This window comes from Lepisosteus oculatus, chromosome 11, assembly GCF_040954835.1.
Source record: "Lepisosteus oculatus isolate fLepOcu1 chromosome 11, fLepOcu1.hap2, whole genome shotgun sequence".
Classification (NCBI taxonomy): Eukaryota; Metazoa; Chordata; class Actinopteri; order Semionotiformes; family Lepisosteidae; genus Lepisosteus; species Lepisosteus oculatus.
In genome coordinates, this window is record NC_090706.1 from 32,989,267 (window position 1) to 33,001,519 (window position 12,253).

Here is a 12,253-nt window from a genome sequence, read left to right on the forward strand (position 1 = left end):
TTCCCAGTGAACGAGGCCCATGATCCTGATATAGGACAGAACTCAGTTCAAAGCTATACACTCGAGGACAATGACAACTTTGTTTTGGCTGTTCAGAGAAACCCAGATGGAGGTAAGCATGTGGAGCTAATACTAGAAAAAGAACTGGATCGTGAAAGGCATCAGGAAGTTACTTTACTGTTAACTGCCGCTGACGGAGGAATCCCTCAGAGATCTGGGACTGTAACTATACAAATCGCCGTGCTCGATGCTAATGACAATATCCCTGTGTTTAGCCAAAGTGTTTATAAAGCGAGTCTTGCAGAAAATTCCCCCGTGGATACTGTAGTGGTCACAGTAAGAGCCAACGATGAAGACGAGGGTGCAAATGGGGAAGTGACTTATGAATTCAGTCGGATTTCTAATAAAGCTGAGAAACTGTTTGCTCTTGATCCCAAAACCGGAGAAATTAAAGTAACCGGAGCAGTCGATTTCGAAGACGAATCGAATTATGAAATTCGAATTCAGGCCAAAGATGGAGCTGGGTTAGCTTCTCAAACGAAAGTTATATTAGAAATTACTGATGTAAATGATAACGCACCTGTTATTTTTTTCAAATCTTCAATTTCCTCCATTCCCGAAAACACTTCACCTGGTACAGAAGTCGGCATCATAAACGTACAGGACAGAGATTCAGAAGCCAACAGTCAAGTTCGCTGTTCTATTCAGCAAACTGTTCCTTTCAAGTTAGTCCCGTCTATTAAAAACTATTATTCTCTGGTAACTGAGGGTGAATTGGACCGAGAGAAAGTTTCTGAATACAACATAACAATTACTGCCACCGACGAGGGTTCCCCTCCTCTTTCTTCCTCTAAAACTATACGGTTGTACATATCGGATATCAATGACAACGCACCAGAGTTTGTCCAACAGTCGTATACTGCCTATGTGACTGAAAACAACACACCAGGCTCGTCCATTAGTTCTGTAACAGCAAGAGACCCTGACTGGAAACAGAACGGCACTGTGTCATATTCTTTGTTTTCAAGTGATGTCAATGGGATTCCTGTATCGTCTTTTTTATCCATTAACCGGGACACTGGGGTGATACACGCTGTCAGAGCGTTTGATTATGAGCAGTTCAGAGACTTCCAGGTGCTCGTTGTCGCTGCAGACAATGGTTATCCTTCACTCAGCAGCAACGTCACCCTGAGTGTCTTCATAACAGATCAAAACGATAATTCTCCTCAGATATTGTACCCTGTTCAGTCGGGGAGCTCTTTCATGACCGAGGTTGTCCCCAGAGCTGTTCACGCGGGCTCTCTGGTTTCCAAGGTGATCGCTGTAGATGCGGATTCGGGTCAAAACGCGTGGCTGTCATATCAGATAGTGAAATCGACTGATCCCGGACTTTTTACCATTGGTCTCCACAATGGAGAAATCAGGGCAAAGCGAGATATTTCTGAATCTGACGCAATGAAGCAAAACCTTATCATTTTAGTGAAGGATAACGGACAGCCTTCATATTCGACAACGTGTTCTGTATATTTAATCATTTCAGACGACTTGGCAGCAGTACCAGAACTGAAAGACATGTCTGCTATTCAGGAGAGAGATTCAAACTTAACAGTTTATTTGATTATTTCATTGGCTGCAGTTTCGCTCTTTTTCTTCACTTTCATCGTTCTGATTGTCACAATCAGATTTTGCCGAAGAGGAAAACCGAGGTTATTGCTGGACGGTGCCGTTGCCATTCCCGGTGCATATTTTCCGACAAACTTTGCCGAGGTTGAGGGCTCGGGAACACTTCGTCATTCCTACAACTATGACGCTTTCTTAACAACAGGTTCTGCCACAAGCGACTTCAAGTTTTTAAGATCTTACAATGAGAACACGCTACCAGTCGGTCATGCTTTTAAAAGTCCCGAGAATGAAGCCTGTAAACAAGAACAAGTCAAAGATTCTGCAGAAGACGTCTCTTCCCAGGTAAACCATGTGCACTTAATTCACTTACATGATATATAACATTTCCCCACGTAGGAGCAAAACGCTCTGCTTTTGTGGGTCTTGCTGCTCGTCTTTATGGTAGTGTAAAGTATTATTTTGAAATCAAAATAAGTGGGCTCTTAAACGGCATGTCTCGATTTAAAGTATTCAAATAATTCTACAATTTGTCTTTACGTTTTATTGACAACTTCCTGTATTTCTGTGTATTGATTTTAAGAAACTCATAGAAATATTGCATGTGTTTCATTACAGAACACAAATTGCTTTAATTTGCTGACCCTTTCCCTGATATACTGTACTTTAGTCTTGTTTTTAAAAAGTTTAGATAATCATTGTCTGCACATCATAGCAATATAATCAATTTGGCAACAATTCCTTGTTCGTTGACTTTTGGTGAAAGGCTTTTGGTGTGAATTTTCGTACTGTATAGTGTTTTGCCCTCAAATTATGTTCTTGTTTCTGTAAATCTGCGTTGTGTAAGAATATATTATAAACTGAATTTTGCAGTTCGTGTTCTTCGAGACAGTGTTAGTAATTTAGGTTAAACCTACTTTTATTTTGTCTTTGTGTTTTTCCATCTCCAATGCTATCTGTCAATGTTATATGCTATTTGACACAGTTTTGTGGCTGGGTTTGAGTTCTGGGCGTGGGGGGGGTTAAACTGATGTTTCTTAAGTAGTGTCCCTTGCGAAACTTTCAATTTTTGGATATTCATTCCCTTTAATATTTTACTTTAAAAGTTTTAAGACATTTTGTGCTAGACTGAAATATTCTTAATACTTCCTGCTTTTTTTTTGAAGCAATAGAACTGTTATCGTTATTGCTAACGTGGACTTGTATATAAGATCACAGTTTTTCATTTGGAGTAATTTAGAATTAGGTTGTATTCCTTTTCTTTCTGTCAGCAATGTCTTTAATTTATATGTCTTTAATTAAATACATTAATGAAGTCTATCAAAAGAGATACCACCTAGATAACATGTACAGAAACTTCAAAAATAAAACCAATGTGCTCGAAAGCAAACCATTCTTTCTGCTTAATACAGTATCGAACAGAGGTTAGAAACATTCTGTTGACTTTTTAAGATTGGACCTCACATTCATTATTTTATGGGCATTGTTGGCCGACATATGACACAACAGTAATTGGTTTTCATTTTAGTTTAAACGCAGAACGTGATATCAGTGAAATACGGGATAACTTAAAATTAACTCACCTCTGAAAATCTGTTGTACATATCATTTATATTTAACTTTACAGCTGTTGAAAAAATTGTTATCCCTTTTCACAGGAAATTACACTTAATCTGTAATCATAAGATTGTGTTCCATCTTCTTAAAAATCAATGTCTTCAATCATTGTGCAGATAATGTTAGTGTATTTTACACTGTACATATTTTTACAGTTTTTGTGAGCCTGGCTCATACTTTTAATTAAATCCTCAAGGTGTCGCTATTCACCAAGTAGGGGATGTATAATTCCCCAGCACCACTCCCACTGACATACTGTACTACCCACAAGCAAGATACAAGCTGCTGCACATCAGAGAAGCTGTAAACCGTTCGGATTCTGTTCCCGGTTTCATTCTGTTTAGCAAAGTCGTAGGCACGTTTGCAGTTGATTTCTTAATGGAAATGTGTATCCATTAAACGGTTGGAATAAACTGGAACAAACATATTTCCCCTCGATTCAACATGGCGATGGAATACAAATACTTCTCCGTATTAAGGCAGGTACATTGTTTTGTTTTCATATTCTTAACACCGCGTATCATATCCGGAGATGTAAGCTATTCGATTCCAGAGGAAATGAAACGCGGGTCTGTGATTGGAAGCCTAATGTCGGACTTAGGACTTGATGTAAAACAAATTGCAGCCCGCAAAGCCCGTGTAGATTTTATAAGGAGCAGACAGTATTGTGACTTTAATCTGGACACCGGCGATTTGACTGTTGCAGAAAGAATAGACAGAGAGCAGCTATGCGCTCAGAAATCTACATGCGTTTTAAATTTTGAGCTTGTTCTTGAAAATCCCTTGGAGTTACATCGTATTACTGTGCAAATACAAGACATCAATGACAATCCGCCGGCATTCAAAAGGAATTTCATAAAGCTAGAAATTCGAGAGTCTGCTGATAAAGGTGCTCGGTTCGCAGTGAACGAGGCCCACGATCCTGATATAGGACAGAACTCAGTTCAAAGCTATACACTTCAGGATAATGACAATTTTGTTCTCGATGTTCAGAGAAACCCAGATGGAGGTAATCATGTGGAGTTAGTACTAGAAAAAGAACTGGATCGTGAAAGGCATCAGGAGGTTACTTTGGTGTTAATTGCTGCTGACGGAGGAATCCCTCAGAGATCTGGGACTGTAACTATACAAATCACCGTGCTCGATGCTAACGACAATATCCCTGTGTTTAGCCAAGGTGTTTATAAAGTAAGTCTTGCAGAAAATTCCCCCGTGGATACTACAGTGGTCAGAGTTAGCGCCAGAGATGAAGACGAGGGTGAAAACGGGGAAGTGACTTATGAATTCAGTCGGATTTCTAATAAAGCTGAGAAACTGTTTGCTCTTGACCACAAAACCGGAGAAATTAAAGTAACCGGAGCAGTCGATTTCGAAGACGAATCGAATTATGAAATTCGAATTCAGGCCAAAGATGGAGCTGGGTTAGCTTCTCAGACGAAAGTTATAATTGAAATTACTGACGTAAATGATAACGCACCTGTTATATTTCTCAAATCATTAAGTGATTCCATTCCCGAGAACACTTCACCTGGTACAGAAGTCGGCATCATAAACATACAGGACAATGATTCCCAAGACAACAGTCAAGTTCGCTGTTCTATTCAGCAGACTGTTCCTTTCAAGTTAGTCCCGTCTATTAAAAACTATTATTCTCTGGTAACTGAGGGTGAACTGGACCGAGAGAAAGTTTCAGAATACAACATAACAATTACTGCCACCGACGAGGGTTCCCCTCCTCTTTCTTCCTCTAAAACTATACAGTTGTATATTTCCGATATCAATGACAACTCACCAGAGTTTGTCCAGCAGTCGTATACTGCCTATGTGACTGAAAACAACACTCCAGGCTCGTCCATTAGTTCTGTAACAGCAAGAGACCCTGACTGGAAACAAAACGGCACTGTCTCATATTCTTTATTTTCAAGTGATATCAAAGGGGCGCCAGTATCGTCGTTTTTATCCATCAACCGGGACACTGGGGTGATACACGCTGTCAGAGCGTTTGATTATGAGCAGTTCAGAGACTTCAAAGTGCTCGTTGTCGCAAAAGACAACGGGTCTCCACAGTTAAGCAGTAACGTGACAGTGTGTGTTTTCATCACAGATAAAAATGATAATTCTCCACAGATATTGTATCCTGCTCAGTCCGGGAACTCTTTCATGACTGAAATGGTACCCAAAGGTGCTCATGCGGGGTCTCTAATTTCTAAAGTAGTAGCAGTGGACGCCGACTCTGGACAGAACGCGTGGCTCTCATATCAGATAGTGAAATCGACTGATCCGGGACTTTTCGTTATTGATCTGCACAATGGAGAAATCAGGACAAAGAGAGACATAGCTGAAACTGATACAGTAAAACAAAATCTCATGATCATCGTGAAAGACAATGGACAACCTTCATATTCAACGACGTGTTCTGTAGTTTTAATCATTTCGGATAATGTGGCTGAAATACCAGAACTGAAAGATATGTCCACTATACAACAGAATAGCAACCTGACAGTGTATCTGATTATTTCATTGGTGGTTGTATCCTTGTTGTTTCTCGTTTTCATCGGTGTAATTCTGACAATACGAATTTGCCGAAGAGGAAAACCGAGAATGTTGCTGGACGGTGCCGTCGCCATTCCCGGTGCGTTTTTCCCACCCAGCTATGCGGAAGTCGAGGGTTCTGGAACTCTGCGTCATTCTTATATCTATGACGCTTATCTAACGACGGGCTCCACCACGAGCGACTTTAAGTTTGTGAGATCTTACAATGGAAACACTCTGCCAGCCGAACAGGCTTTTAAAGCTCCTGAGAAAGAAACTACTAAGCAAGAAGTTAAAGATAATGCCGAAGAACTGTCTTTACAGGTAAATATTGTGAAATTAAATAGCTTATTTTTTTAAACATTTTCCTATGCATTTACCAACGGAAAACCCTACTCTCTGTGTGATGTATTAATCGCGTCTTCCTGGTCTTTATAGGGTTGTTTTTCTAGACTAACAGTTTAGATTATTATTGTTTGCACATCGCAGCAGCCCAGTACATTTGGTAACTAATTTTGTAGTTTGTTGTGTTTGAGAGGCGTGTTACGATTCAGCACATTAGAATTCCTTTCTCTAAAGTTAGAATATAGATATCTCTATTAAACGGTCAGGTGTTAAAAGAAACGTTTTTGTGAGAGTTTAGCATTTAGCTTAGTGTCTATGAAATGAGATTGAAGAGTAAAATTGCACCAGCTGTTGGTCGTTTTTGTTTTAATATTATTTTTGCATTGTGGGTTTTATTTCCTTTGCTTGCTGCTCTTGTTCATTGGATCTTTCACGTTTGTAAATGAAGTTTGTTTTTAATTTAATGACTTTAAAACGCTTAGGACATACTGTATAATCTTGAAATCTTGTACTCTAGTTTGCATTTTCATAAACCCTAACTTTCGTATCATTATTGCTTACACACATTCTACACAAAAATATATTGTTCTTCCATCTTGGATCATTTTTGTTTAGCTTTTACTGAGCACATCTGGGACCACATTTTTCATCTCGCTCTTATTATCTTTATATCATTAAAGGTGGCATCAAATTTGAGTAAATCGGACATTTATTAATTAATTTTATTAATAAGATGGAATCTGTAGATAGCTTAATATCAGTTTTGACATAACGGTAATATGCTCGAGGATCAATCACTTTTTCGTGTGATCTAATTCATCACCATACGTTTTCTCACCGCCTATCAAGGCAAGCAACAGGCTCAAAAGACCGTGTACACCTATGTCGTGACACCAGTCCCTCACGGGTCTTATATTTTATTATAAACAGAGACACGTTAATTTAAAGGAAAAAAAAATCATCTTCTTGAGCCCATGACTGAAATATTTGTAATCATAGTAGTTTTTTGGTTGCTGTTCGGAAAAATGGTGCTGAAATAAATGGACGTGCATTTTAATCAGTCATTTGAGATTGAGTAATAACATGAAATACACGATTAAGATCTATTTTTTTCGGCTAAAAGGGAATTGTAACGAGAAATCGGATGCCCCAAAGTGACTACAGTTGAACACTGTCCGTACTCAGGTAAATATGTTTGACTTACAAAATTGAGATATTGTATACCTCTAGATCCTAGACTCAGACATGGGTGTCTGTTGAAAAATGTGAAGTATGTGTATTTTTAATAATAACAGTTGTTTTGATTTAATGTATATATCCAGTAGAAATGTATTATTTTAAGTATCCCAGGAGTATCTTAATTAAATATAACAGCAGATCCTGTAAATTACTTTACAAGAGTTTGTCCAACAATCATTTACTGCCTGTGTGACTGGAAACAACACTCCAGGCTCGTCCATTTGTACTGTAACAGCAAGAGACCCTGACTGGAAACAGAACGACACTGTCTCATATTCTTTGTTTTCAAGTGTTGTCAATGGGATTCCAGTATTATTGTTTTTATCCACTAACCGGGACACTGGGGTGATACATGCTGTCAGATCGTTTGGTTATGAGCAGTTCAGAGAATTCCAGGTGCTCGTTGTCGCTGCAGACAATGGTTATCCTTCACTCAGCAGCAAGGTCACCCTGAGTGTCTTCATAACAGATCAAAATGATAATTCTCCACAGATATTGTACCCTTTTCAGTTGGGAAACTCTTTCATGGTCAAGGCTGTCCCCAGAGGTGCTCACTTGGGATCCCTGGTTTCCATGTTGATCGCTGTAGATATTGATTCGGTCAAAACGTGTGGCTCTCATATCAGATAGTGAAATCGACTGATCTGGGACTTTTCACTATTGCTCTCCACAATGCAGAAATCGGGGCAAAGCGAGACATTTTTTATTCTGATGCAGTGAAGCAAAACCTTGTGATTTTAGTAAAATATAACTCAAATAATAGTCTGTTATCCAGAGAGAGAGATTCACATTTAACAGTTTGATTATTTCATTGGCTACAGTTTCCCTTTTTTTCTTCACTTTCGTTGTTCTGATTGTCACAATCGGATTCTGCTCAAGAGGAAAACCGAGGTTATTGCTGGATGGTGCCGTTGCCATTCCCGGTGCATATTTTCTGACAAATCTTGAAACACTTCGTCATTCCTTCAACTATGACGCTTTCTTAACAACAGGTTCTGCCACAAGCGACTTCAAGATTGTAAGATCTTACAAAGAGAACACGCTACCAGTTGAAAAGGCTTTTAAAAGTCCTGAGAATGTAGCCTATAAATACGAAGAAGTCAAGATTGTCTGGAAGAAGTCCGTTCTTAGGTAAACGTTGTGTGATTAATTTACTTACAAGATATTCAACATTTTCCTCCATAGTAGGAATACTAGTAGAAAATACATACATTTTGCTGTTCTCTTCTATATCGTTGTAAAGTAGTATATTTAAACCAACATGAGTGGGCAGTCAAATGGGTCAATATACAGTAAGTATATGAGTGAATGTGTCAATATAAAAGTAGAATGTGTCTTTAATTTCTGTTGAGAACATTTTGTTTTTCCACGTGCTGATTTGAGCTAACACACATAAAATTAGGTGTTTTATTACAGAACACAAATTGCTTTATTTTGATCGCGCTTTTGCGGATAGTCTTTTTAAAAGGATTAGATATTTAGTGTTTGCACATCATCATAATACAGTGAACAGTGGCTTGTTCATTGCCTTTGCTGAAAGTCTTCTGGTGTGGTGAATGATCCCTTTACTTTGGGCCAGAATTACGTTTCTTTAATATAATAAATGAAGTCTATTAAATTATTGGAGTCTATTAAAAAGAGAAGCCTCATAGAAAAAAATAACTTGTATTTAATGTAAGTTTTAAATACAAAATTAATGTGCTAGACGTCAATGCATTCTTTGTTTAATACATTAGGTAAACAGAGTTGAGAAACACTCTGATGAATTTTGAAGAATATACTTCACATTCATTCGTTTTCTGGCATTTGTTGCCAATATATGACACAATATTAATTATTTTTTATTTTAAAAGTCAGATTGGTATATCTATGAAATCAATTATAACTAACGTAGCTCTTAATTTCTTTTTTAAATATCTTTGCTATTCATCTTCACAATCGTGAATACAAAAACTGTATTACTGTTTTTTACTTGAAATTGCGCTATTTCTGTAATTATAAGATTGTGATCGTTCTTCTTATAAATCAATGTTGACGAAGGTAATGTTAGTGTACTTTAAACTGTATCAATTTAATCATATTATTTGAGCCTGGCAAATACTTTTAATTAAATCCTCAAGGTGTCGCTATTCACCAAGTAGGGGATGTATAATTACCCAGCACCACTCCCACTGACATACTGTACTACCCACAAGCAAGATGCAAGCTGCTGCACATCAGAGAAGCTGTAAACCGTTCGGATTCTGTTCCCGGTTTCATTCTGTTTAGCAAAGTCGTAGGCACGTTTGCAGTTGATTTCTTAATGGAAATGTGTATCCATTAAACGGTTGGAATAAACTGGAACAAACGTATTTCTCCGCGATTCAACATGGCGATGGAATACAAATACTTCTCCGTATTAAGGCAGGTACATTGTTTTGTTTTGATTTTCTTAACACCGCGTATCATATCCGGAGATGTAAGCTATTCGATTCCAGAGGAAATGAAACGCGGGTCTGTGATTGGAAGCCTAATGTCGGATTTAGGACTCGATGTTAAACAAATTGCAGCCCGCAAAGCCCGTGTAGATTTTAAAAGGAGCAGACAGTATTGTGACTTTAATCTGGACACCGGCGATTTGACTGTTGCAGAAAGAATAGACAGAGAGGAGCTTTGCGCTCAGAAATCTACATGCGATTTAAATTTTGAGCTTGTGCTTGAAAATCCCTTGGAGCTACATCGTATTACTGTGCAAATACAAGACATCAATGACAATCCGCCGACATTCACAAGGAATTTCATAAAGCTAGAAATTCAAGAGTCTGCTGTTAAAGGTGCTCGGTTCCCAGTGAACGAGGCCCATGATCCTGATATAGGACAGAACTCAGTTCAGAGCTATACCCTTCAGAATAATGACAATTTTGTTTTGACAGTTCAGAAAAACCCTGATGAAGGTAAACACGTTGAGCTAGTGTTAGATAAAGAGCTGGATCGTGAAAGACAACAGGAAGTTACTTTACTGTTAACTGCTGTTGACGGAGGAATCCCTCAGAGATCTGGGACTGTAACTATACAAATCTCCGTGCTCGATAATAATGACAATATCCCTGTGTTTAGCCAGGCCGTCTACAAGGCTGATCTGCCTGAAAATTCCCCCGTGGATACTGTAGTGGTCACAGTAAGTGCCAGCGATGAAGACGAAGGTGCAAATGGGGAAGTGACTTATGAATTCAGTCGGATTTCTAATAAAGCTGAGAAACTGTTTGCTCTTGATCCCAAAACCGGTAAAATTAAAGTAACCGGACCTATCGATTTCGAAGACGAATCTTATTATGAAATTCGAATTCAGGCCAAAGATGGAGCTGGGTTAGCTTCTCAAACGAAAGTTATAATTGAAATAACTGACGTAAATGATAACGCACCTGTTATATTTCTCAAATCATTAAGTGATTCCATTCCCGAGAACACTTCACCTGGTACAGAAGTTGGCATCATAAACATACAGGACAATGATTCCCAAGACAACAGTCAAGTTCGCTGTTCTATTCAGCAGACTGTTCCTTTCAAGTTAGTCCCGTCTATTCAAACCTATTATTCTCTGGTAACTGAGGGTGATCTGGACCGAGAGAAAGTTTCAGAATACAACATAACAATTACTGCCACCGACGAGGGTTCCCCTCCTCTTTCGTCTTCAAAAATCATACAGTTGTATATTTCAGATATCAATGACAACGCACCAGAGTTTGTCCAACAGTCTTATACAGCCTATGTGACTGAAAACAACACTCCAGGCTCGTCCATTAGTTCTGTAACAGCAACAGACTCCGATTGGAAACAGAACGGCACCGTCTCATATTCTTTGTTTTCAGGTGATATCAAAGGGGCGCCAGTATCCTCGTTTTTATCCATTAACCGGGACACTGGGGTGATACACGCTGTCAGAGCGTTTGATTATGAGCAGTTCAGAGAATTCAAAGTGCTCGTTGTCGCTAAAGACAACGGCTCTCCACAGCTAAGCAGTAACGTGACTCTGTGTGTTTTCATCACAGATCTAAATGATAATTCTCCACAAATATTGTATCCTGCTCAGTCTGGGAACTCTTTCATGACTGAAATGGTACCCAAAGGTGCTCATGCGGGGTCTCTAATTTCTAAAGTAGTAGCAGTAGACGCCGACTCTGGACAGAACGCGTGGCTCTCATATCAGATAGTGAAATCGACTGACCCGGGACTGTTTGTCATTGATCTGCACAATGGAGAAATCAGGACAAAGAGAGACATAGCTGAAACTGAAACAATAAAACAAAATCTCATCATCCTGGTTAAGGACAATGGACAACCTTCACATTCAACGACTTGTTCTGTAGTTTTAATCATTTCTGACAATGTGGCTGAAATACCAGAACTGAAAGATATGTCCACCATACAACAGAATACCAACCTGACAGTGTATCTGATTATTTCATTGGTGGTTGTATCCTTGTTGTTTCTCGTTTTCATCGGTGTAATTGTGACAATACGAATTTGCCGAAGAGGAAAACCGAGAATGTTGCTGGACGGTGCCGTCGCCATTCCCGGTGCGTTTTTCCCACCCAGCTATGCGGAAGTCGAGGGTTCTGGAACTCTGCGTCATTCTTATATCTATGACGCTTATCTAACGACGGGCTCCACCACGAGCGACTTTAAGTTTGTGAGATCTTACAATGGAAACACGCTGCCAGCCGAACACGCTTTTAAAGCTCCTGAGAATGAAGCAACCAAACAAGTAGCCGAAGATAATGCCGAAGAACTGTCGTCCAAGGTAACTGTTTTGAAAAGTGATTACTTTTATGCTTCTTAACACTGCACTATGCATTTACACACGGAAAACCCTACTATCTGTGTGATTTATTCATTGCGTTTCCCTGGACTTTAGAGGGTT

At 39.0% G+C, this 12,253-nt stretch overlaps 1 protein-coding gene across 1 annotated transcript in view; it reads left to right on the plus strand.

Moving 5' to 3' along the window:
* The window catches only part of LOC102689599 (protocadherin gamma-C5-like), a 211,921-nt gene that overhangs the window by 31,238 nt on the left and 168,430 nt on the right, over positions 1-12,253 (plus strand). The window lies entirely within an intron of this gene.